Raw genomic sequence first — 26,211 nt, forward strand, 5'->3', positions numbered from 1 at the left:
GGAAAGATGCTTGGCTTTTGTATATGGGTGTAGCTTTGTTGCTCAGCATGTATTAAGTGCCTAATTTTGCTCTTCTGAAGTATTTGAGATCTTGGCTGTATATAAGATTACGTACAGCTATGAAACTGTTGTGTCTGTGTTTAAATGTGTGTCTGATGAGAGTCTTGGAAGTTAATTCTGCCCTTGCTATTTGGCATGAGAGAGCTGGTTGTGCTCAATATCATAATTCATGCATCACAATAAAAGAGTCAATGTGAGTGTAGACCTTAAAGAGACTTCACATTTACTATTTTCTTTTGCTGGATGCTAAGTTATGACAAACTCAAGCATGGAGCATATAGTATCAGTTCAGTCTAGTCTGCAAATAACATTAGCGGGGCCAGAAAAGATTGTATTCTTTGGTGGCAGTTCTGGTTGTAGTTCTCATGGTCATAGTAGCTTCTGTAGCTTAGGAGGCCTTTTCATGATGACATCTCTGTAGCTCAAACATTGAGAAAAGATAGAAACAACCTTTTGAGGTTTTTTCTCAAAATAAGATGATCATAAATTTTTGGCAAAGGAGTTTTCTGGGTGAAACTGCCTACAAGTAAAGCATAAGCAGATATTCAACCCCAAAATTGTCACTCGTGTGTCTGGGATCCAGAAGAGATGCAGATCTCATTCTGGGCAGATTCTACTATTTAGGGTAATTGTGTTGATAACGGCAGTCTCATTGATTCGGATTTTAATGGAATTTTTAAGTTTCTCTAACAATAAAAATATGCAACAGCTGGAATTGCACTACAGGTCCTTTTTAATTTATGTGGTCCCAAACCACAAAACGTAGTTGGAGAGCACAAAGAGGCACACTCTGTCCTTACATTACAGCATCTTACCTTTTCAGTATGCCTATTCCTATGTGCTTTTTGTAGTTTCTTGTCTTTGTATTAAACACATCCAGGTTTAATATAAAGAGTATTAACATGAAGTCCTATCCAGTCCAGGAACTAAACGTACTAGAAAGCCTGGTGTATTCATTATCATTTTCAGTGCTTTCCAAAAAGTTATCTGATAGTGGAGGGGGAGGAAAGGTTTTTATCATCCTGTATTTTTCATTAAGTTTAGGCAGAAAAGACTTCAGCTGAACTTCTGATGTACAGGACAGAGAACACTGAGACACTCCTCCGGGTACTGCAAAGTGAAGTGAGAGGCAGGAGAGCAGTAGAGGCAACTTCTGGTTTTCCTGGTAAAAGAAAGGTCACGCTCACCAGCTCGGAAATTCTTTGGAAAAGTGAATCATTGTTCATCATGTTCTATAGCCATTTTGGGAGGTTTTTAACAGGCTGTGTTGTCTACTGCCTACAAGTCATTTTTGCATGCCAGCAGGATGTGACCTTTCTCTTCAAGTATATATTTAAAACGGTGCCAGAAGTATACTTTTTGTGTAGTAATGTGAGTGATGGGAAACAGCCTGTGTTTCTAGTTTTGAAGGTAACCATTGCGACCCTGCTAAAAATACTGTGTATGGGAGCACACGTTTCATCAAAGTTGTTCTTCTACCCAAACTCAGGAATTTCAAGCAGATTTTCCAGCAAGTTATGGTTTCATCCTCTTGGTAGGGCACCAGAAAGACATGCTCATTTCGATGCTCTCCTCTCTTCTAGAAGCTGAGATCTGCCAGAATCCTGGCCTGGGAGAGGATGCTCAGCTGGCAAGTCTGGAAGGGGGAGGCTTCCCTTTCTGGTCTAGCAGAAACGACTTTCAGGCTATGTTTTGAGCCTGTCTAGTAGCAGTGTAGATGCTATGAAGAGATTTGAGCATCAGGATTGGGTTGTGAATAATTCACCTTGTTGCTAATATTCTCAATTTATGGTGCTATTCTTTTATAGCTGATGATGCACATTAAGTAATGACTGTAGGCAGCAATGTTAGTTTCACAATCAGTTTGACAGCTTTTCAGGATTTCTGTTGAGCTCTTAGGCACTGAAGCCTCATTGACACAAGGCAACATGCCATACTTGCTCATGTAATGGTTGCCAGCATATAAAGGTTGTCCAGCAAGTGACCTGTTCCTCAAGACCAGGATAGGTGGATGTGTTTGGATTTATCTCAGCTTTAGATGAGATACCTGCTTTGGCTGCTTCCTAGAGGTTGAAGACCAGGGGGAGTGGGGAAGAAAGGATTGGAGGCGTTGCAGCCATAGTGTAAAGAGCTGCAGTGATCCCAAGGTATCTCCATCTTCTCCCAGGCCCCATGCAGAAATGTGTCTCCTTCCAACTCATCCGAGCCCTGGGGCTGTCCGTGGCTTTGTAAGTCGGGGACTTAGGTAGGCAATCTCCTTTCTAGTTGAGCAGTGTAACTGAATCAAGAATAGCTGTGTGGAGGATAGCTCCAGCAGCTGTACTTTAAAGAAATTTGGGATCCTTATAGCCCAGGCTCTTTGGTGCAGACTGTGTTTGTATTTTTTTGTTTAGATACATCTTTACAGGGGTTCTGGTTTCTATTTGTGCTGTTCTGAGGACACCAGGATGAAAAGATGGAAGTATAAACACATCTGGAACTGGGATTCCTTGGGGTCCTTGAGTCAACGTGGTAGAAAACAGGAGGAAAAAGATCTTGTCTTGACTGATGACTTACAAGAAGATTTAGAGCCTGCAGTGCAAGAGCTCCATGCTTTTCTGATACCTGGCCATGTTCAATTCATTTCATGGGGATTTTAATTTCTTAAGCAGTAGCAAGTATTCAACTCTGTTTTTCTAGGCGAAGAATAAAATCAGATGCTTGTCCCCAGCACTGAAGCCCAATTTCTGTATTCACATTCATCATCTGAAAGATAATCTGAGCTCAGCTGTGAACATTTTGCATCTGCACTAGCTTTTTACAAAGACAGACAACACAGTTACCCACAATCAGTTTTAATTCGTAGGACAGAAGAGAGAGCAAAACAAAAAAAGTTTCTCACTAGTGTAATTCTGAGATTTTCTTTTAACAATAAAAGGAGCCAGAAGGAAAACACAAGAATGTTTACCTCGGAAAATGAAATTTATATCAATCACCTTAGTGGGAAATTGAACTTTGATTCGTGAGAGAAATAGGAAAAAAATAATGTAGATGTTTGTTTTTCTGGAAGTCATTCAGGGCTGTGTTGTTTGGTTCTTTGGTTGGGGTCTGTTTTTCTTCTTCTGTTGGCTAATTAAATGCCATCTTTTAATAACACACTGAACACTGATTTCTCTCTCTAACAAGGCGAAACACTACGAGATGGTCTCTCAGTCGTCTCAAAATCCAGCATTTTGCCATTGGAAATTGTCATTGCAAATACGAAGTAAATAGCTGCTGTTGGGCTGATCCTCATTCTATTGGCTCTTCTGAGCAAGCTACAGCCAAAACCTCACTCACTTTAACCTGTGATCAGCAGTGGGATGTGAGCAGGCTTGGTCAGGGACAAAAAACAGTATGAGGAGGAATAGAAGCATCTTTATTGCCTTTATTCTCTGTTTCTGCCATCTGAAAAGGCGGTATTGTTTAACTCTTCCCCACAAGTGGCCCAACAGGATTTTTTTGTATCAATAAAATATGGCTCAATACTTGGGCCTTGGCAAGGATTTAGAAAACAGAAACTGTGTTCAGCCACATCTAACTTATTAATATAGTAAGGACAGTCTGTGTAAGAGAGAGGGGACAGGCATGATAGAAGACACAACCTTTCATTTAACACTGTGGCTATTAAGACATGAGTGTGAAAAACTGATTTATACCTCTTTGCCCAAATAGTGCAGATCAGCTGGAAGAAATAAAAAGGTGGAAGGTGGACCTGTTCCACCAGCAATAAAAGTCCATCAGTCAGGTTGGTGGAGGAATCTTTGCTGTAACCATCCTCCATGTGGGGAGGATGTTTTTGAAACATCTGCTTCACTCAAGGCAAGGGAAGAGCTCATTGTTTACACAGAGCGGTTCATATTGCGCACACAGACACTTTAAAATAGTGCTCTCTTTTGGTGTGTTGTTCATGGAAAAGCTTGCTTTCTGGCATGAAATAAAAGGGAAAGCTGTGAGAAGCAGCTAATTATTGAAAGAATATTAATAGAGGAATGACAGCTTGGACCTTCCCCTGCTAGGCTAGGCTGCTGAACTGAAAAAATTGAGCTGAATGTCTTTATTTGAAGTGTATTATCATTGCTAGTGAGTCATGAACTCCTATAGAGTTAAAACAGTGCAAATCCTGTTATTTCAGGTGGTTGTGCAAACGGCTCAGTTTCTATGTAATTCTGCCACTTCTGCTAAATGCGAGACACAGAGAAGGGGAATAATGACTCCTCGTACTCAAAACATTCCCTGGTGAAATTCTACTTTTGAGAAGAGTGGTTTTGTGAGGAAAACCAGCGCAAAATAAAGTCACCTTTTTTTCCCCCTTAATACCCACCGGGCAGATCTGTGAGGCCCTGAAGCAAGTCCCCAGCAGGCAGGATGGACTGTTTGGGAGCTAAGAAAAATATTTAAAGGCTGTGTAAATATACGGAGAATCAGTGCATAAACCTCTCCTGGTAACGAGATGCTGACTTTCTGTTCACTCCACCAAAGACTGAAAGTGAGGCATCTGACTGCAATAGGAAAAAGAAGAAGAGGAGGACACAGCTTGCTATCCCCTTCCCTACAATATTGTGCTCTCACTAGGTCGTTGTCACAGCTTTGACTGCCCCCAAATTCCCATCCTGTGTCACTGTGGGCAGCTGTGTTGGTTTTAAGCTGAGAGGGCAGGCACTGCAAGGGCTGGCATTGGCAATAGCTGCTGCAGCGAGCTGCAGGTGCTGCACAGAGTGTGCTCTTTGCCATTAATGGGTCAAGGATAACGTGTATTTTAAAAGGTATTTTCGTTAATACATCTCGTGCAGACCTGTTCATGTGCTGGAGCCAACAGTGAGCTCTGATAAGCTGCTAAAAGGAAAGGAAAAGTTGCCAGAAATCTGTAAGTTTTTAGGTGCAGAGCTTTGGGGTTTTTTGGGTTTTTTCCCCCCAATTCCAAGAACAGATTTCTCAGGTTTGGGTTTCAGTAACTTTTCATCCATTAAAATAACATTCAGCAAGTAGGTTATAGCAATGCTGAGAAGTTAAAAAAAGGATTCATCTGGCCACAGCTCATGCAAAGCCCCTTCTGTGTGCAGAGATGAGCTCAGCTGTGTATCTTTGAGGGGAAAAAAGCAGGTGATCTCAGATCACTTTAAAAAGGAAGGTGGGGTAGTATGCACACATTATCTATTGGTTAATACCTGTTCTCTTCTTTACAAGTATTAAGCTGCAAAGCAAGAAGGGACAGGTACAAGAAAAATAATTGGGAGCTCTTGCGTTTTCCCAGATGAGTCAGTCTTTCTGAGAATATTGCCTTTGCCATTTATGCATATGATCAACAAAAAGAGCAGAGATTTAAAGAAATACCCTCAAGTTCACATGTGGAACAAACTGTACTTTGAAACCTGCTTCGCACTGCCCTTGCTCATGTCCCCTAGTGCGGGTTTTTTGCATTGCAAAAAGCCTTAAGTTACCTATTTTTTTTAAGGCAGTCCTGGAACTGAGCCATAAAATGTAGATCTGGATAAGCGCTGCCTTGCATGTTTTAGGCTATGTCCAGAGACCCTGTCGCCAGGAACACATGAGCATCCATAGGGAAAACCCCTCCGGTGTTCCTGCCAACGCTGCAGGCACTAACATGATGTGAATAGCTGGTAGTTTGAACTGGGTAGTTTCCCATGGCAGGTCATTCAGGGAGATGTGTTTGCTCTGGGGCACAGATAAACTGCCTTTATCGTTCCTGTTACCTGCCCTGTGCTGTGGACCGTGTTCTGCCCCACATCTTTATCCCTGCAAGTCAGAGCATAGCGTTAAGTGAGGGCAGAATTTGGTTTAATAACCCCCAGCACATGGCCAGTACCCCCCTCTCCTCATGCTGTCCTTCAGAGGGAGCATTAAGGAAATTATTCTACATGGAGCATTTTGCAAAGTTTTTTGCATTTCATTGTTGCAGCACTGGAAATTAGAAAGGGGACTGTACCATACTCAGCAAGAAAATTGACATTATACCCGATGTAACATCAGCTACATGTGCGTACATTGGAGTTCCTTTGACAATTAGTAGCCTTGATTGGCCATGCAGAACAGCCCCACATGCTACAATCTGCTTTGTTTCTGAGAGTGAGGCATCTGTGCAAGAACTCCGTAGGATTTCTGTGCTTTTACTCTCTTCTTGCCCCGCTTAATGCATCCACATCCTGGCTGATACTGCCCTGGAGAGAAGGGGCGTCAAGGTGGTGGAGGTGGCAGAGATGTTGGTGTCCTCGGGGGCACCCAAATGGCTCTGGTATGTGCTTCAGAGAGGCCTGAAGAAGCAATAACTTGCACTGACTTCAGACTTCCTCAGGCTCTGGCATCAAGTGGACCAAAGTGACCTTTGTTTCTTCATAGTAAAACAGTGTGTCATGCCAAATCCTATGAGTAATTCCCATTTGGCCTTGCATCGGCTGCCTGTGAGCTGTACGCGAACAGTACCAGCAGCAATAAAATCTTGGGTAATACCTGACATGTAGCTCCCTTGTGTCTCACTGGGCATAATTCTGGTTTGCCATGCAATGAAACGTATTTATTGAGACTGGGTTTTGTCCTGTCATATTCCCAGTCGCGCGCAGGAGTGGATGTGCGGGTGGGAAAGCCAGCGCCATCCTGTGTCCCAGCTGGTTTTGTTACCCTGGTTTCCTGTCATCCCCCAGAATGTGAGAAGCAGAGCTGAGCGGGTGACAGATCCGGTGCCTGGACACTCCTCCTGTGTGTAATGTTTTGCTCCTTGTGGTTCGGATTTGTCTGTTTGCAGCCCAGAAGCTGACTCAGTGGCCATGCAAACCCAAGCCTGAGTTAGCGTGGGCTGGCAAGCAGCCACCCGCTTGCCTTCTCTCTTCCCAAACCCCACATATGTAACTCAGTATGTGAATGCAATTTTATGTTATTATTATTTGTGATTTTCTGCATCTGGGGTTCACACCCTATTGCAGCAGAACACTGGCTTCTCAGCCTGTCCATAGCTTGGGATGGAAGGGCAAGAGCTCCTACAACCCCTGGTAACCTTGACTTCAGTCAGCTATCACACACGGGCAAGTTTCATCTTGCTCTGTGAGGCTTTCCTTGCCTTTCCTCATGGTGACAGAGGCCCAGCCCTGCCTGTCAGGAGCCCTGCCTGGCTACAGAATCAGACAGTGGGCAGGATGGCTCTCAGCACCCTGTGACAGCTGAGAGACCTCCTGAGATGGGCTTTTGGGGCTGGAAATGGAAATCCAGTCGAGCAGAGTGAGCTTGGGTTCACTTGGCTTGTTGTGAAGGGCCTTTAGTGACTGCATATAAAACATGAGCTGCTCTACAATGGAGAATGCTTTAAACTGAAAGAGGGTAGGGTTAGATTAGACATTAGGCAGAAGTTCTTCCCTGTGAGGGTGCTGAGGCGCTGGCACAGGGTGCCCAGAGAAGCTGTGGCTGCCCCATCCCTGGCAGTGTTCAAGGCCAGGTTGGATGGGGCTTGGAGCAACCTGGTCTGGTGGAAGGTGTCCCTGCCTGTGGCAGGGGGTTGGAACTGAGTGAGCTTTAAGGTCCCTTCCAACCCAAACCATTCTATGAGAAAGCCAGGGCTGTAATGAAGGATAAACCCCAAGTGTTTTAGTAATTGGAAAAGTATTTGCAACAATTCTTTCTTTCTTTTTCTAACGATGCCTACTCAGCATGACCGGTGTGCTGCTTAGAAAACAGCGATCCCACTTGGCTCTAGGGAGCATCCTCACTGCCTGATGCTCCCTCAGTGCCAGGAGCTGAGCCAGTGGTCAAGCAGTGCTCCCAGAGGTGTAGGCAGCTTGTGCTGCTCCACATGTTAGCCGATGGAGACATGGCGGGGCAATTCGGATCTTTTGGGATCCGGCTCCTCATTGTGCTGCCTGAGCTGAAGTGTCACCCCTGCAGATCATGTGTGGGGAGGCTGGGGTGGCACTTCTCACCTCCTGCCCATCGCAGATGCTCCCAGCTCCTCTTTTCCCTATAGCTGCCACTAAGAGAACCGTCAGCTGCTAAGAGTAAAATACATCCTAAAAGGCGGCTGTCTTGATTTTGGCATATTTTTCTGTTGTTACTTGTGGTAGGGTTTATTTATTTCTTTATTCATTCCGCTCAGGGAACTAAATCTGGTTCTCTCTTTTTTTGTCCTTTTTTCCCCTTGGTCTGGTCACGAGGGAGGTTTTACTCATGGCTCCTGGAAACTGGCACTTCAGTATTGCCTAGCACTTTGTAACATCAAATACTGGATTGGTGGGGATTCGCTATTAATGGTCACAGGGGAGATTAAACATCTCCTGAAAGTGGATTAATACATGTAGACATTTTAATAAAACAGCAAGGCACAAGGCCCCACACATTAACAAACAGTAAGTCTGCTGTTATTAAATTTACTCTGGGTAAATTTATTCTGAGCATGTCACAGCCCTGATTCTCAGCTTCCAAATGGTTTTTGGATGATGTAGATAAGGCGCTGCTTTGAGGGTTTCTGGATGATGATGTCAAGCAGTGGGAAAGGAAACAGTGTTGGCTCTAGGATGGGCACAGGGATGCAGGAGCAATGACCCCCTCGCTCATGCTGACACACCTGGGCTGCTCCTCACTGCACAGTAAGCTCATGCCTTCTTCACTCCTGGGCTTTGCTTTTCAAAACCAGACCTTTCTTCTTTTTGCCTTTTTGCTATATTGACAGAGGTTGAGGAGAACAACCTTCTGGTTCACTGCTACCTGGCTGCTTGTCTAGAAGAAAGCAGGCTGCAAAGGGCAGGTGTTTAAAAGAAAGGAAAAAGCTGAATCTCAACAGGAAAATACCAAGTAAAAAGATGAAATCAAGAAGAGCCCAGGATGAAGAAACATGTAGGAACAACCTTGGATGTGTTAGCAGCAGATTGAGGGTGACTGATCACAAGGAGAACAGCCCTGCTATTGATGACAGGAATATTTGTCTTTGCAGACTTTGGCTCTTCAATACTGTGTCCTAGTTGAGGCACAGAGGTAGTGGTGCGGTGGTGATGCATGTCAGGACAAATGGTGAACTAAGATTTGCAAGATCATCGTTTCTCCCTGTTGTTTTTGAGATGTTGACGCTCATTTGGCCTTCAGAGTAGCATATGTTAGGACAGAGTTTATGCTTTCTGGTATGCTTGTTTCCCTACGTAATGCTGCCCAACTGTGAGTGGTATCCAAGTACATGATAAACCACAGGATAGTTTATGTTATGAGCAGTGTTATCACCTTTTTTTACTCATTTGAACATCCCTTCTGAGGACAAGAGTAAATATTAGAAAGGAATTCCATGTGGTTCTTCTAAGTAGTGTTGCTGCTGTAAACTTGGGTGTGTATTTTGGAGCAGGGAGGCACCAGGGCAAGGTGTGGATGCTGGGGCAGGTAGCTGGCCACGCTCCTCTCCCTTCCCTGTCGCCCTCATGTGCTGTGGATGCACGTCCTGATAATTGCATAAGCAGCCCTATACGATATCCTTCCTTTCTCCCAGCACTTAAACCCAGGGCTCTGCAAAAGTAAGGGTTTCATTTTGATGGTGAAGACAGATGCTCTCACTTTAATCCAGGAGAGAACGTAGTCCCAGATGCCTTTGGTGGGGATAAGAGTGGTCAAACAGGCCATGGAGTGCAGGAAGATGTGACTGCCAAAGAGGTTGTTTTGACTGCAGCAGAGAAAATAAAATGTGAAAACCATTAAGGAAATATGAGGGGGAATTCAAGGCTGCTGCCCTCTTAGAGGATAACTTCTTACTGGAAAGACCGTTTAATCAGAACTCCACATTAGCCATTTATCTAAGTTAAGAAAGTTATTCTCCTTTCTGCCATAGCTACTCTGCTACAGTATATGTGCACATTCATCTGGAACTGAAGGGAATTTTATAGTGATTTATGGCAATGAGACTAACACAGTAAGACTAGTTTTTCTTCTTGCTCCTAACTTTTAAAAGGATGATGAATTTGGATTGAATTAACCAGATCATCTTTAAACTGTTCCTACTTGGTGTTTTCCATGAGACAGATGTAAATCTGGAATAATTTTTCCTGAGTCAGTGGCATTGCTTCTGTTTTGATGCGGATGTAACTGAGAGCAAAATCTGATTGTCCCTGAGAAACCCATCATCTGCTAGTTCAAAAGGAAGACTGGAAGCTGAATGGGTTACGGAGAACATTATTAATGATCTGTTGTACGAATCTCATAAATCTGCTTTTGTAAGAGGTAAGGAAGGGTTAATTCAGTTAACAAAGCAGACTTTTAAGTTTGTAATTTCTTTCAGTTCATCGAATAGACATGGATTTTCAGAAAACACACACACAAAAAAGCTCAATTCTGTAGTCTGGGGCATGTGGTTCATTTTATATACGTGTATGAGCTTTCCTCCTTCCTCAGAGAATACGTTCAAACACACATTTTTTTTCACATCCCCTTTTTAACGCAGCTCGATGCTACAGATAAATCACTGCTCACTGTTTATGTTATCCCTGTGGAAAAGTTTGTGAAATCACAGATTTGGCAGCCTGGTTTCATAAACATCCTCAAATAAGAGCACCGTCTGGGAAAAGTGAAACGTTTTATACAGGCTGAGCTCTCAGCCTAGATGTCCGCAATACCTGTGAAACACCTCCACCCTCTGAGAAAGATGGGAATAAGATTCATCTGCAGGCACTTACTGTATCATAGAACCATTGAAGGGTTTGGAGTGGAAGGGACCTTAAATATCATCCAGCTCCACGAATGCAGGGATGGGCAGGGATACCTTCCTAGGGTCTAGTAAGTTGATCCAAGCCCCATCCAACCTGGCCTTGAGCACTGTCAGGGATGGGGCAGCCACAGCTTTTCTGGGCACCTTGTGCCAGCACCACAGCACCCTCACAGGGATGAATTTCTTCCTAACATCGTTCTTTGTGCCTTAGCATAGTTTCCAGGAGGATATGATACATTTTAAAGTTTTTTTTTTTGTGTGTGTGTGTGTGTGTGTGTTTTTGTTGTTGTTGTGGTGGTTTTTTTACTTATTTTTATTTCACCATAGCCGGGGCTACTTTTGCCACTATTAGTATAAAATTTGGGTTCTCCTCCTGCAATTTCTCATGATCTGAAGTATTAACTGAATGGGAGGGCAGTGTCTCAGAGAGGTAAGTGTCACAGCCCTGTGTATCTGTCCTGGGGACGCCGAGAAGTGAACAGAAGCCGTCACCCACGTTAGAGCAAGCAGAGGTACCAGCAAGAGGTCAGTAAAGGATGCAGAAGTTGTTGGTAGGATGTGTCATCCATTGCGTTCCAGATATACTTTGCCGCTCAGAAGCAGCCAGTAGGAAAGACAAACCCCATAGTTGGCCATAGCATTGCAAGTGACTTTTAAACCGGTTTTGTCAACCAGTCTTGAAAACAGCTTTTTTTTCCTTCTGTGAAACGTGGAAGTAGGTTACATAGCAGAGTGCAAAGAATACTTTTTGAGAAGGCAATAATGAGCAGAAAATTTTGGGTCCGATCTTCCACTTATCTCTCTCTAATTTGCAACCAGCAGTAATGAACAAACTACTGCATGTGGCAGTACACTCTATTGCTCCCCCAACCTCTCTGACCTTGCCTGAGACAACATTTGCATTTGGCTTACTGGATAAGTTTTGGTTTTCTGATAAATATTTGGGTTGTTTGGGGGAAAGAAAAAAAGTCAGGTTAATTGTAGTTAATGGTTAGCCAAACAGTGACAGGTAAGTAAACAGAGCTTTACAAAGGTGTACAGGAGGCAGCACTGAGTATGTTCTGAGGCATTGCAGGCAGGTAATTTATCTGGTACAGCTCATCGAGCCTCAGGGACGCAGATACGACTTGTCTGCTGTGCTCTTTTAAAATCATATTTGCCCTTAGAATTTAACTTTGATTTAAAAGACTAACCTTCCTTATTTCTCCACAAAGGGTGTGAACATCAGAAAGTTGCATTGATTAAGAAGGAAATGAATCAGAGCTTAGCTCCAAATTGTATCAGGTTTGGATTTTGTCACCATGAAATGTGTTATATGATACTGGAGACACACAGCATGTTTAAATGTACAGTGAAAGAGGCATGGCCAGGAGAGTGTCTGCAGGAATGTAATTCTTCATGGAATTTCACAAGTTTCTATCTTCAGTGTCATCTCCAGTTTTCCCATCACTCCCTGGTCACAGCACACCTGGATCAAGCTCCTATTATGTATAGTTTAGAAGAAGTAATAAATGTTTTATTTAAAAAGCATGCAATTTAACGTGCCATCAGGCAATCATGATTCTATATGGCTATGAAATAAAATGAGGTTCCCATATTTTCAAGGAATGAAGAAAACCACAGAGCTACAGAACCTTCATTCTGCCTTTGAGACCATGTTCAGCTTCAGAAAGTGTTTTCAAGGAGAGGAATATTAAAGTACATAGTCAAAAGCTTTAGTTGCGTTAGCAAAGATCAGTCCTACCAGGTAGTCTTTCTTGTTGAGATGCTTTTGCTTTTATTTTATAGAGATAATTACTTACTTAGACTTCAGTAACCCAAGTAAAATCATGAAACGGTGGAAGTTTACTTATCTTGAAAGAGATGAAGTGTAGTGGAAGAGTTTAAATTTGGATGAAGAACTGATTAAGGAAGACACAACAGATTGTATCAGAAAAAGCTCTGGAGACAGGTGTCTACTTGGTGTCCTTAAGAGTTGTTTCTGGGACATGTCTAATTAAATATTATCATTAAGGATCTTAGCGGGCTACCTGAGCTTGTCCTAGTGATGCTTCATGGCAGAGAGCTAAGAGATGCTGAGAATAAAGAGAAAGATCTGAATGGCATATAAGTAGAATTGAAGGATGCTAAGGAATGGAACGAAAGTTAGATAAAGTTGCACAAAGCCCAGAAGTTCATACTGACTCTGCTTTAAGCTGTAAGAACAGTGGAGCCCTTGTGTATATGCAGAAAATAACAATTCACTGTGCAGAAGGTCCCAGTAGGGGTAAGGCACTAATACCATTTACAATGCAGTGCTAAGTCTTCCTCAGGAATACTGTGTACAGATCTGGTCCCCAGCTTAATGGGAGATGGATATTAACTGGAAGAGATATAATAAAAGGAAAATAAGGGAAAATACAGTGGTTTATGAGACAGGTCTGAGTCTGGCTAATTGAATAAATCCAATTAATCTGGGACTTGGTATGTGCATTGAAAAAGATAATACCAGACTGGAGAATGAGCTACTTCAATATAAAGACCAATGCTAGCTTAATTTATACAAATAGTCTGAAACATAAGGGCTGAGCTTAGGTTGAACATTTGGAAACAAAATTCATAAATGGCAAAGGGATGAAGGTCTGGAGCAACATCCCAAGAGGCGCAGAGAGCCACGTGTGTTTCCAGAGGGGGGGTGGCATGACAGAGCTGAGCATTACACAAGGGAACCTACAGGAACATTGTATGACCCTATAGGTTGCAGTGGAGAAGTGATTTGCTTATAGCTCTCACTGTTGTCATTCATTCCTATTAATCTACTAATTCTTCGCAAATTAATAAATCACAGGCAAGTTAGGTCTCATTATAACCCAGATGGTTGTAGTGAAATATGACTTACATTATGTCTCTACTGAAATCTTTCTCTGCAAAAAGGGAACATGGTATCCTATGCAGAGGGGGTGAATAGTTCTCTGGGTATGCTTATCTCTCCCTGTTGCCTGCAAAGGCTCTAGCAAGCGTTCATGTCGATAAGACCTCTGAAAGCAACTGTGTCTGTTACTTCCTCTTCCCTGGTAAGGGTGATTCAGCAGTAGTCAGTCGGTAAGGAGAGACGTGAGTTTTCTGCCCTTGCCGAGGCAGGGATTGAGCCTTACTGGCAGGGAGTTGGTGGGAATTGTGCAGATTTGACATACAGTTGGACTTTGTATTTGTTTGTCCTATGGGTGATCTCTTCCTCTGCGTGCAGCACTTTGCATGTAACATCACTTTCAGCCCTTCCAGGCGGGGTAATACCTCGATACCAGAAATACAACTTAAAGTATGCATTCGTTAAGGCACTCGGTGCTAAGGTGGTCGGAGGAAACATCTATTTTTTAAATCCCATGTCAGTGAATCACTTTGAGAAATACCTCAGAGTCTTCAGGAATATTTGTGAGATTGTGAAATTGAAACATTTCCTGCAATTAGAAGGCACTCGGGAAGCATATGTTATACGTCAAAGCCATATCATAAGCTTATGCTGTAACTTTTAACCTCTTAGCTCTCTTGAGCAAGAGGTTCCCAGGCTATTAAATTGTCTTTATTGCTCTGTCATGTATTTGTAGCATGTGTTCAGTGGTAAATATATAATCTCATAACAGAACTAAAGAAGATCCTGTACTTTTCCCCGAAAACTCCCAAACAAAACGCTTTTATTTTTTTCATAATAAAGGCAGGCGCATGACCCTAGAGGCAAAAACACTGGCTGAGGAATTCAAGCTTTGTTTTGAGTCATGGTATTGTGCCATAGAGGATAAAGTACATTTTTAAGTCACTGGTAAGTATGCTGACTACTTTCATTTAAGGACACACTGTTACGTACTAGTGCTAAGACATAATTATTGCACTAATTCAGATGTTCATCCTAGGGGAATGTAAAAAAACCACCCTGTAGTTTCCTCCCTCCTTTTCTTCCAAGCAATTGATGCACAAGGAAGGAAGCTTTTCATGTCACAGCAAGGAAATAGTTACAGTGTCTGGGGGATGTGATGATAAACTCCTGTGGAAATCAAGACAGCATTGGTTTTCACTCACAGCAGTATATGTGCTAGTATCGTATATAGCTATAAAATACATTAAGCTCGGTTCTTTTTGAGCTGATCCAGAGCACTTCTTAGCCCACTGTGTCTTCAACATCGGGATTTTCATTATGCAGTTAGAGGGGTGTTTATGCATCTGATCTGGAACTTTAATTGCTCTGTATAAATTAAAGCTGATGACATGCATTCATTGAAACGAAGAGGGGAAGAAATGACAGCAGCTCCGTGGGGAGGCTCATGTAAGGGCGTGCATGATTGGGAGTGTTTGCTTGTTAAGGGGTCTGCACATTAGCACCCAAGACGTTATGGGTGACTGTGCGTGCTGTGGGGAGAGCTCACTGTGCAGTGCTCATACCGCCTGTCTGCCCTAGGGCAGCCCTAAGGAATGTCTGCCCTGGCTGCTGGAGCAGAGCTTTGGGTGAGCTGGGACCCTCTGGGGAAGAAGGGGTATGCTCTTCAGGGTGTACTGCCTGCCTCCAGGAACCACGCTGGGGGTCCCTGTGAATTGTCCGTGCTGGGGTCAAATCAGGTTCTGTGCATTCAGGTGCCTTCCAGCTTCTTCATGTGGGAAGCTTCATGTTAAGAATGGGAGGCAGGATCAGGATGTAGTTACTGCACTATTTCCTTTTTGGCACTGGGTTAATAGGGTGAGGCAGAAACTTTTTTTACCCTGAAAGAACTGCAGTCTCTAAGGGAGGTGGGGGGAATACATATATATATATACACACATATATATACATATATTTAGATCATCTCAAGAAGGTGTAAATAGCTTGTTCACCTATTGCTGATTTCCACTGTTACAAAATGAAGATCAGTCTTGCCTCTGCCGTCTCCTCATGCATGTGTTTCCTGAAAAAAACATGTGTTAAAATTGGATATAGAGCACCGTCTGGTGAAGCCGAAGTGACTAACAATGTCTTTTTGACAGTAAAACATGCTTTCTTTCTGGCCAACTGAACTCCACAGGAGTGGAGGTACCGTGGTGGAGTGGGACTGTCACAGTGCAACAGCAGTAGCTAAGCAGCCATGTGCCTTCATGGGGATTATTAATGGGGTCAGTGAGTAGGGACTCCAGGGGCTTGTGATGGCTAAAGGGAGCAGGGCTGTCATTCTAACAACTAAGTTGTTATTCCCTACATTCACTTTTGTATTTTTAATCATAATTAGGCATGTGTATTCTCTTTGTCTATGAAATGAGAATTTATACTTGCCTTCTAAGCCCAAGAACTGCAGGTTTAGTTTCACTTTTAAGTTAAGATAAACTTATAGTGGCTTCAAGAGACCACTTAATACATATATTTTATATATATGTGTGTGTGTGCAATGCCGTGGAGGGTGAAGGCAGTGGAAGGATTTGCTTTGAAGGAGTTCACAGTACATTTGGAATGCAGTTATGCATACCAGTGGTTTCCAGCATTGCTCAATGTGCAGGCACCTACAGTATTTCTAAGGGAGATGGGGTACAGACCTCTGTCTAACGAGTGTCTGTTTTTCATTATTTACCTTTCATGGGCATGAAAACAGTCCAGGGACTCTCAGGGAGATGCTACATAATACACTTTTGCAGTAATAACCACAGAAACCTAATAACATCCTTCTACTAAAATACATGCAAAAAATGAGTTTCCAGTGTCCTGTCTGAGAGACGTGTGCATTTATTCACTGCTTCTGAAATCCTGTTGTCTCTCTATACATTTTCACATAATGACCGCAGTGAGAAGCTTTTGATTAAGAGATAGCCATCCAATTCTGTGGTATAGGATTTAATTACTTACAGGCAAGTTTGGATCTAAAAAAGAGATTGAAACCAAAAAGAATGGAGTAAGGCTTTAAGGCAGAAGTTTCAAAAGCGGCAGTATTGCCACCAGAGCTTCAGCAACATGATCTTTACACGGTCATTGATCTAGACCAGCACAGATTTTCCACCTTATGAGGTTTGTGTTCTCGAAGTGTAAAATGTATTTTACTTTGCTGATGGACAGCCAGATTTTGAAATAAACTCAACTAAATGGAAAAAGAAGAGCAGACAATTTTGCATGCTTGAAGACCCGTGTTATTAGGTGCAGGTAAGAATGCGTTTACTATTTATGAACACCTGCACAGTTCTGGGTAGGATTAATTCTCTGGCTGGAGACCGGTAACGAGTGGTGTCCCTCAGGGATCAGTGTTGGGACCGGTCTTGTTTAACATCTTCATCGCTGACATGGACAGTGGGATTGAGTGCGCCCTCAGCAAGTTTGCCGATGACACCAAGCTGTGTGGTCCGGTTGATATGCTGGAGGGAAGGGATGCCATCCAGAGGGACCTTGACACGCTTGTGAGGTGGGCTGATGCCAACCTTATGAAGTTCAACCATGAAAAGTGCAAGGTCCTACACCTGGGTTGGAGCAATCCCAGGCACAGCTACAGACTGGGCAAAGAAGAGATTCAGAGCGGCCCTGCAGAGAAGGACTTGGGGGTGCTGGTCGATGAGAAAATGAACATGAGCCGGCTGCAGTGTGCGCTCGCAGCCCAGAAAGCCAACTGTATCCTGGGCTGCATCAAAAGGAGTGTGACCAGCAGGTCGAAGGAGGTGATCCTGCCCCTCTACTCTGCTCTTGTGAGACCTCACCTGGAGCATTGTGTGCAGTTCTGGTGTCCTCAACATAGAAAGGACATGGAACTGCTGGAACAAGTCCAGAGGAGGTCACGAGGATGATCAGGGGACTGGAGCACCTCCCGTATGAAGACAGACTGAGGAAGTTGGGGCTGTTCAGCCTGGAGAAGAGAAGGCTGCGTGGAGACCTCATAGCAGCCTTCCAGTACCTGAAGGGGGCCTATAGGGATGCTGGGGAGGGACTGTTTGTCAGGGACTGTAGTGACAGGACAAGGGGTAATGGGTTAAAACTTAAACAGGGGAAGTTTAGATTGGATATAAGGAGGAAATTCTTTCCTGTTAGGGTGGTGAGACACTGGAATGGGTTGCCCAGGGAGGCTGAGTGCTCCATCCCTGGCAGTGTTCAAGGCCAGGTTGGATGAAGCCTTGTGTTGGATGGTTTAGTGAGAGGTGTCCCTGTCCATGGCAGGGGGGTTGGAGCTAGATGATCTTGAGGTCCTTTCCAACCCTAACCATTCTATGATTCTAATTCCTCCCAAGAACACAAGCTTAATCCTGAGGTTTCAGAAAGCCAGTATTTTGCTGTGTCCAGTGTCCTGCAGGACATCATGCCAAGTGTGGTTGAAAGAGTTGTGGTACTCCTCCTTGGAACTGTCAGTTCTAATGTGCAAGGAGAAAAGCAACACCCTAAAAACTACATTGGAGTTACTATTGGACCTACATTTTCTTTTCTGCATTGTGTTACTAGCGCATTATCCACAATAGATGCATGCTGGCAAACCTTTTTCTTGCGAGGATGAACTGGTTTGCCATTTATTGGGAGAGTCCAGTAGAGTATAGCAGAAACTTTCCATAGACTGTTTTGAGACTTTTAATGGAAACTTATTTTGGCAAAGCTCTGAAAGCACTCAATAATTTTCTTTATGAGATCCGAGAGCTAAAACACAAACCCCTTCTATCAGAGGCTGCCTTGTAAAAGCAAACCTGGTGACAGCAGAGACATCCCATAGCTGCATTACATATTCAGATCACAAGCTCAATTTTCTCATGGGTTTTCTCCACTCCTGTAACAGAACCTTTTGGGAGCTTGTAAGCTGAGTGGGGATGTAATGCATCTACCAGCAGGTGGTTCCTGTCTCTTCTAAGCCCATCTTTCTTCTTCTCTCTTTTACTGCTATTTTTAAGGTTGTGTTGTGCTCAGCTGCTTCAAGGTACTACAGCCCAGTACAACTAAGGTAATTCATTTTGGAGTGAGACAGGCTTTTGAAATTGCCTCTTGTAGCACTCATATCAAGACAATAATTTGGTGTTCGGGGGTGAATTTGTGCTTTTGTTCATTCAGAATGAACCTTCACAGAGGAATAGTACGTTTGGAAACCCACTAGAAGTGTCTCAGTGGCAGAACTTCCATGCTTGTTTGAGCAGTATAAATCCATCTTAGAGGGATTTTCAAAAGCCAGAGCTAGTAGCTACCTCCCACTGGTGTGCTGTATAATTCGCATGCTGAAATCCTATTCCTGCTTTGGAAGATCTCCACCTAAATGCTTTGGCATTGAGGTTTTGTAATACAGACCTTAATTTCTGGTTTTGGGAAGAGGATTGTTCTGCTTTATTTTTCCGAGACTGGCCACACAGTCCAATGTGTGCAAAGTCTCACATTCAACACTGCAAAATTTATTTCCTAGCCCATGGAATAAGCAGCTTGGTTTGCTCAAGATGAGTATTTGTTGCCAAGTTTTGGGGGGTGAAGATGGAGGCAACACAAAGCTGCTTTGTTCTGCAGAGCTGGTAGCATTTCATGACTTGCAGCTAGGTGAATTACTAGGCTCAGGAGAGCTGCTGCAGCTCCTGCATGAAGAGATAGATAGCAATGGAGGACTGGGAATTTCATCAAAGGCAGCCAAACAGACCCAAGGCTTTAAAAACTTGCTAGGTGCCATTTTCCCCAGATAAGGTGGCTCTGGTTTTAGTAAGGCTTATCAGAAGATACTTAACGCAGGGAGCAGCTTCGCAATGGGGTGGGAGGGTTGGGATGTGATGTGGATAATTCCTCAGAAGGCGACTGTTTTGCAATTGTGGAAACTTGCTGGGGTGCAGTGGCCACAGCCAGATCCGAAGTTAATGTCGTGCTGTGGAAAGCTAAGTGTGATTGTTTCATGTATTTATTTTTCAACAGAGGTTCCTAAGTGCCTGCCTTGCATCATTTTTTGTCTTTGATATTTTTAGTACTCACTCAAAGTCCCTGAAAGCTTAAAGATTCAAGTGTGCAAATCCTTAGAGCAGTTGGAGCTCAAATCTTAACATTGTTTGCCTCTAGTGTCTTCTGGGCCTGCTATGCCACCAGTTCTTTCTTCCTTTGAATTTCCATGTAAGAAGTGGTCTAGGGAAAAATGTGGTGTGCCAGAAGTATGCCAGGATGTGATTTTAATTCTGCTAAAGAAACTTCTCACAACAAAAAGATAGAAGGCAAGGTAATGCCAGGGACACAAAGAGTGATGAGTTTCTTAGGCAGGTGTAGTTGTACTTTGGACGGATCCTAGCAGTGTTTGTGTGATAAGCATTTCCCACAGCAGTAATCCTAGTGCTGGAGCTTACACTGGGGTTTTCCTGGCCCTGTTTCCTTCAGTTTCTTATAGAAAACAAGAAAGTCCTCCCTCTTGCTCTGTGGAGGACAGGACTAAGAGCTGTTCTGCGTGTGCCTGGCACAACATCGATGCACGCAGGGGAAGGGTGGGTGTGCAGCAGGACTTGCACACCCGCTCCTACCCTCCCGTTGCCCTTAAGCAGGCAATCACTTTGCTGCCCAGGGACCCAAACTTGTGAACAGCAGTGAGTTTCCGAAATGCTGAAATGTTGCAAAAGACAAAAGTTGATTATTTCTAGCCAGAGAGTGGGGAAAACCCCCAAACCCAGCGGATTACAAAAAAACCCACTATCCACCAAAATAAGCACTTGAGTGCAATCTGTGCAGAAGAAACATTGTGGAGACAGAGGAGCAGATGGGAACAGGAGTGAATGAGATCAGTTTTACAGTCAGGCTTTCATGTCTCTACATGCATCTTGCTGCACAAGTAAAATGTTCCTTTTTTTTTCCTCACAAGACATCTTTGGCAAAGATAAGCACAGTCCAAATGACTGCTGCCAATAACGTTTTTCCATTCTGTGCTACAGCTTAGGTTGTAGCTAATTCACCAGCTTTTTATGTAGGATGGGACTTTTATTCCCCCCTTTGCTGACCTGATGGAGCAGTTTCTTTCCAGAAACTTTTTCTCCAGGGAGTGGAATGCGTTAAAACAGGTTTGTGGCGTTTGTGTAAGAGTAGATTTTTCTTTTAATCCTTATTTGCATGTCTTCTGCATTTTCCTATTTGCATATAGTGGGGGGTTTTTGTGCTTGAGAAAGCTGCCCGGCGTTTTGCTTGCCTCGTTGCTTAGAACAGGTCAATGAAGAAGACAAAACCAATACTGTCCCTCAAACTCTGGGGACAAAGGAGTTGCAGAATCAAATTCAGCAGCTGCAGTTATCTTCATAGTAATTTTAAACCACTCACAACGTGTGTAGGAAATAGTAATTTAACTTGAAAGGACTGTTACAGAATGATGTGTATTGGCTTTGACAAGGCTGTATTTTCATAACTTGCAGGAAACAAAATAATTTCATTTACCCATTTGTTAATATGGGGTTTTTTTTTAATTAGTGTTTTCAAAGATGAGAGATAAATAAGGGGTCCTCAAAAGTCTGCCGCAGGAACAGTTTCTTTACAGGCTTTTGTGCAGCCCATTGCATGTGTGGGCCTCAAATACTTTACACAGAAGCAGGAATGTTTCTTTTAACTGGAGAAAAAGCTGCAGGAGGAAGTGGAAGGGTTGTTTTGGCAAGGTCAGAGAGAAATAAAAGCTGTGCATGGGCCCTGTTCTGTAACCAATCAAAACACAAGACAAACCCCATCATGTCATTTTCAGGGACCTGTGCAAATGGGTGTTGTGATGATACAGGTCTGAGAGCGTTAGCAGAGGTTTATCCGGTATAACGTGATATTTCTGTAGTTCAGATTGCAGAATTTGTAGGCTCAGTACTAAGCCATGGAGCAGTTTCTTTGTTGAAGAGAGTGCAAGAGCATGAGGAAGGCTGCCTGCCTTCCAGTTCAGGTTGCATGGCAGAGGTTAACCATGCAAATCAAGAGATGGAGGGAACGTTTTCAGTTTGAGCAGCATGTAACGTACCATTATTGTGCATTTCAACTACCCTTGAAAATGTTCAAACTTGTTTATATTTCTTCACAGAACTAAACCCTAGCATTAAATGTGGCTGCGATTCCCTATTGCTAAGTAAGACCGACTCTCAAATCAGGCCACTTGCTGTAACTTGCAGCATTTATAGTACCAACAACTAAATTCAATGTTTTTTCTTCCCAGACTTTTGAAGATAAATTGGTCTCCATCTTCAAAACTTACCCAGGTGCTGTTAAATCACTTTGTGGCTTTTTAGTTGTGCTTTCAAAACGTAATTGCAGTTCTCCGCCTTCCAGAAAAAGGGGTGGTAGAAAGTCTATTTACTTCATTTATGGAATTTCACACAGTTAAATTAAGTGAAATAAGAGCTTGATTCAGATCCCATTGGTTTCAGTAGCAGTCTTTCCACTGAGTTTTAGTCAAGGCTTAAATAAAGATCTGAAGGTGATCCAGAGCTCATTTACATTTAATATGCTCTTCAGCTATTCCTTTTAATCTTAAATATTATTGGAGGCTTTTCAAACCCAGCAGCGTGTGTTAACTCGCTTTCTTGTCAACATGTGCAAATATCCGAATTTCGGCTGGAAGCACTCATGTAAGTGTTAACCTTAGCGTTCATTCCCATGAATGTGTAGTGGCTGGAGACAAGCTCTTAAAGCTTTTTATCGGCTTTTTGCTTGTTCTTTGTAGTTAGTGGGGCGTTTGCTACATTAGTACAGATAACAGTACCTTTATTGTTTGAAGCAGCAAATACTGTTTATCTTGGTCCTGTCTGCAGTTTTTATCTTGTTTTATCCTCATTTGAGAAGGCTGTCTCATTCCTAAGAGACAAGATGTCTCCTGGGGAATTTTGGGGCCTTTCTTTCTGTAGCTTTCCAGCTTGAATCCATAGGAGCCTGGAACTTGCTACAGTTCCTTGCTTTGGAGGAAGCATTGTGCAGTGATGCAACAACACAGGCCCAGAGGCTCGATGCAGCATTCGCTGTGGTTGGTGGCAGCATTTGCTGTGACTTCAGAACAGCACACGGAAGTAGATGGGGTTATTGTGGAGGTGGGCATGCGTGGTTCAAGGCAGTGAACAAAACTTGCATGGTTGCTGTTGTGTTTTCAGTAGTTCTCCCTATATATTACAGTCTCTAGAGATGTCAGTCTAGTCATCTAGTAGAGCTGCATATACATGTGTGTGGATATATATATATATAAAAACCAGAAATGTGTTGAATTTGTAATAGCAAGCTTTTAGTCTTCTACTTGGAATCAGATGTAAGTGCTTTCTCTTACCCTTTTTGAGTCAATGTGTGAGCACTCACGTAGAATTTACACCTCAAGGGATTCAGAAGTGCATGTATGAGCACCACAGCGTATTTCAACATAAGACTTGATTTAATAGAAATAAAGAAAAACATGTGATTTCTTTTCATTGGCAGGCACAAATGAAAATACGCAAGTGCAGTGTCTTAAGAAATCCCACGTGGCAAAGTGTTCACAGCATAGTTTAATGCCTCTAAATCTCATTTCTCAAATTAACTAATTTTGAAATGATTTTAAATGACTGAGCGCTGATGTAACTAGAAACTGGTCCCACATTTTCATGGGCACACATCTTCTGTTTCTTTTTATTGTGCTATAAAATCCTGCTGCTCTGTAGATGTTGCCAGAACAAACAACAATGAAGAATGTGATTTTTTTAGACCACAGAGCACAGGCTTACGTACCCATTGTCATCCACTCGTTTTCCCAAATATCCCGGTGTAGATCTTGAGATGCCACGCGTCTCACCAAATTAAAGGCTTGGCGAGCCATGCTTGCTGTTGGAGGTCTCTCACCCTCTTGTTGCTGTGCTCTGCACAGGCTTTTTACACCACTTGCAGTGACACAATAATACAAAATTCACCCTGGATGGCGAGAACCATTGCGTTTCTCTGAGCCATTTCCCAGGGCCTGAACCTCACGTGGATGGGGCTGCATGAAGACAACTCTTCTGTTCCAGAGCTCTGCCTGGCAGATGCAAATGTCTGGTTTTGTGATGGATGTAGTAGCTATGCTGGTGCACGAAGCTGAAGGATAGGGGCGCTGCAGCCATGGACTCTTAGCCAGAGGCTGTGACACGCAGTAGGCCTATCCTTGGGGAAACTTGGATATGGATTCTGCTGGTATTGATACCAGGGTCTTTTACCCCTTCCATGGACAGCCTTTTGGGGTTGTCTTCCACAGTACAAGACAGACTTACTTTGGTCAGTATACGGGTTTCACACAGCACAAACATCACTGTCCTGAAGCACATGCGTGGGCAGTGCTTTCTCTTAGAGGACCCAGCGTACGTGGGATAGTAGTACTTCCGTCCCATGTTACAAATACACCACCATCTCTGCCTTTCCACCATCCCCAGTTTCCTCCACAGCAGTTTCCAAAGTCTCTTTCCTTTCAGTAGCCCAGTTACATACTTCAGATAACACAGTCAGTGCAGAATGAGTTGATCAAAAGATGCTTAAAAGGGAGGAAGGTGCCTGGGTAGTTTTATGTGCAAAATTTATTAAGTGGTGTGTATAAAATGTATCAACTGTTGGTTATCATTTGTGTATATATGTGTGCGTATATTTGCATAGCCGTCAATGCATGTGAAGTTTCCTTATACTTGTGCTTTCCTTACTAATAAATCATAGGAACAGCTCATTATTTGAGTTCATTGGTGGTTGCGCTTGTGATAGGACTGGCCATTAGCCTTAAGCAACAGCTCAAAAGAGAAAGCCTGACACAAGCTCCTGGTTTTGTTTTCAGCAGCCTCCCCAAAGGGTGCCAGCAGCAGCACCCCGTCTGCTGGTGAGGACATCCTGGGGGGCTTGACTTTCTAGCCATCACTTTCAATAAATAACCAGATGATCTTTAAGGTCCCTTCCAGCCCAAACCATTCTATGATTCTATGGGCTGAAATGCAGCTTGGAGAAGATTTTAAGCATGACTGGACGGATCATCCTGGTGCTGTTGGGAGTGGGAGCTGTGCTCAGCAGCACCCGCTTTGCTGGGAGAGGGGGGCCCTCTAGTGCGGAGGCCACTGCACTTGGGCATGCCTGGGCACTGCCAGTGGTTAATGACAGCTACTGCTCAGCATTTTCCTGCTGATGCACCCAACTACTGTGGTTTTCTATTGCATCAAGTGATGCACTGGTCACGCCTTATTGTCCTCAAGTCCCTTTCAGGGCAACTGCATCCCAGCACCCCATTTTCTGTCTAGTATGTGTTCTGCAGCCTTTGATGTGAGGCATTGCCTTTGGCCATAGTTCAGATAATGTTGTTCAGGGGGCATATTTTCCTAAATGATGCAAACCAGCTTGTGCGGGTCATCTGTCCCTCTTGGCTGTTTAGAACCCTGGCAGTGTTTGTCACTTGCAGGCATTCTCAGCAGTGATTTGGTGTGTTCCTGCAGACCACTGACAAAGCCATGTGAAGAAAACTGATCTAAACCTGGGTTATCTTTCAGTACCTGGTAGAAACATCCCCTCCAAAATTTCCGATCTGTTATTCAACTTTGGAAATCGACCCTTTCCCAAGCTGTAGAAAATTGCAAGGTACCAATTCCTGTTTCTTTGAAATTCTGCTGGTATATACAGAAAATATCTTCATCCCTCCCATAGTTGTATCCTAAGGCATTCAGAGGGGAAAGCTCAAACTCTAGGCTAGCCCACTGTGTTCTTGTACTTGCTCCAAAATTACACCAGCATCAGCAAGAGGATTTAGTCCTCCATCCAGTTTGTGTTGAAGCCAATGCAAAGACTGATTCCAGCACATCCTGGTCTGGCCTTAATCTGGAGGATTAATAAAGATACAGACTGAATTAAATAATGACAACAGAATTAAAATAGAAATATTACTAAATGATATTTGGGAGGGGGAAAAAAAGGACCCTGGGGAATTAATAAGGCTGAATCCCTTATCAGAAATGCTCTGACTTTTGAGAGGTCTTCGTTCAGGAACATGTTGGTTTGTATATGATTATTCTTTCAGGCAAAAGCAGTAACCAGCAATCAGGCCATCTAACTCACGCTGCCTCCATCGCTTGTGATTCAGGATGTGACTTTTTCAATCAGAGGACTCCACTCCTAGCTGGAGCAAGGAAAACTAAAAATTAGATTTAGCTGGAAAAGTTGCTTTTGTCAAATAAATAGAAATAAGAAACCATCTGGAAAAGCTTTTCCTTAAGGTGTATTCTTTCTCTCCGCTATGGCATTAGTTTGGGGTAATTTTTGCAGTTACAGTTTCCATCTAAGTATTTTTAAGAGGTCTGTCATTGTTTTGTTCCTAGTGTGTTTGAAAGTTGGGGTTGATCTCAGTAACTGCATTACTCTAAGCCACACTAAGTTTGAGCACGGACTTAATACAGCCACACGAGGCTGTTTTTCACAGTGTTTTGAATTAGAATATGTGCAAAAATTATCATCTGTGGCAGCATTTCCAGTGCCCAAATGCTGCTGTCATTAAGCTGAAACTGAACTACCTATGCATTGTATGCATTTGCAACCCGTGTTCTCAAGGGAGAATATCTGCCTGCAGCTGAGCACTGTTTGT

The 26,211-nt window shown here is 43.2% G+C and overlaps 1 protein-coding gene across 6 annotated transcripts in view; it reads left to right on the plus strand.

Annotated features, from left to right (window-relative positions):
* The window catches only part of EGFR (epidermal growth factor receptor), a 173,290-nt gene that overhangs the window by 93,964 nt on the left and 53,115 nt on the right, over nt 1–26,211 (plus strand). Inside the window, exon 1 of one of the 6 annotated variants that reach the window (XM_065665669.1) lies at nt 11,265–11,284. The exons of the other annotated variants lie outside the window; for them this stretch is intronic. The gene's annotated coding sequence lies outside the window, so the exon portion shown is untranslated. Of the gene's footprint in view, nt 1–11,264; nt 11,285–26,211 lie in introns of those variants that run through there. 6 annotated transcript variants of the gene reach the window in all.

The sequence above is a fragment of the Lathamus discolor genome, chromosome 2 (genome assembly GCF_037157495.1).
Source record: "Lathamus discolor isolate bLatDis1 chromosome 2, bLatDis1.hap1, whole genome shotgun sequence".
NCBI classification, from domain to species: Eukaryota; Metazoa; Chordata; class Aves; order Psittaciformes; family Psittacidae; genus Lathamus; species Lathamus discolor.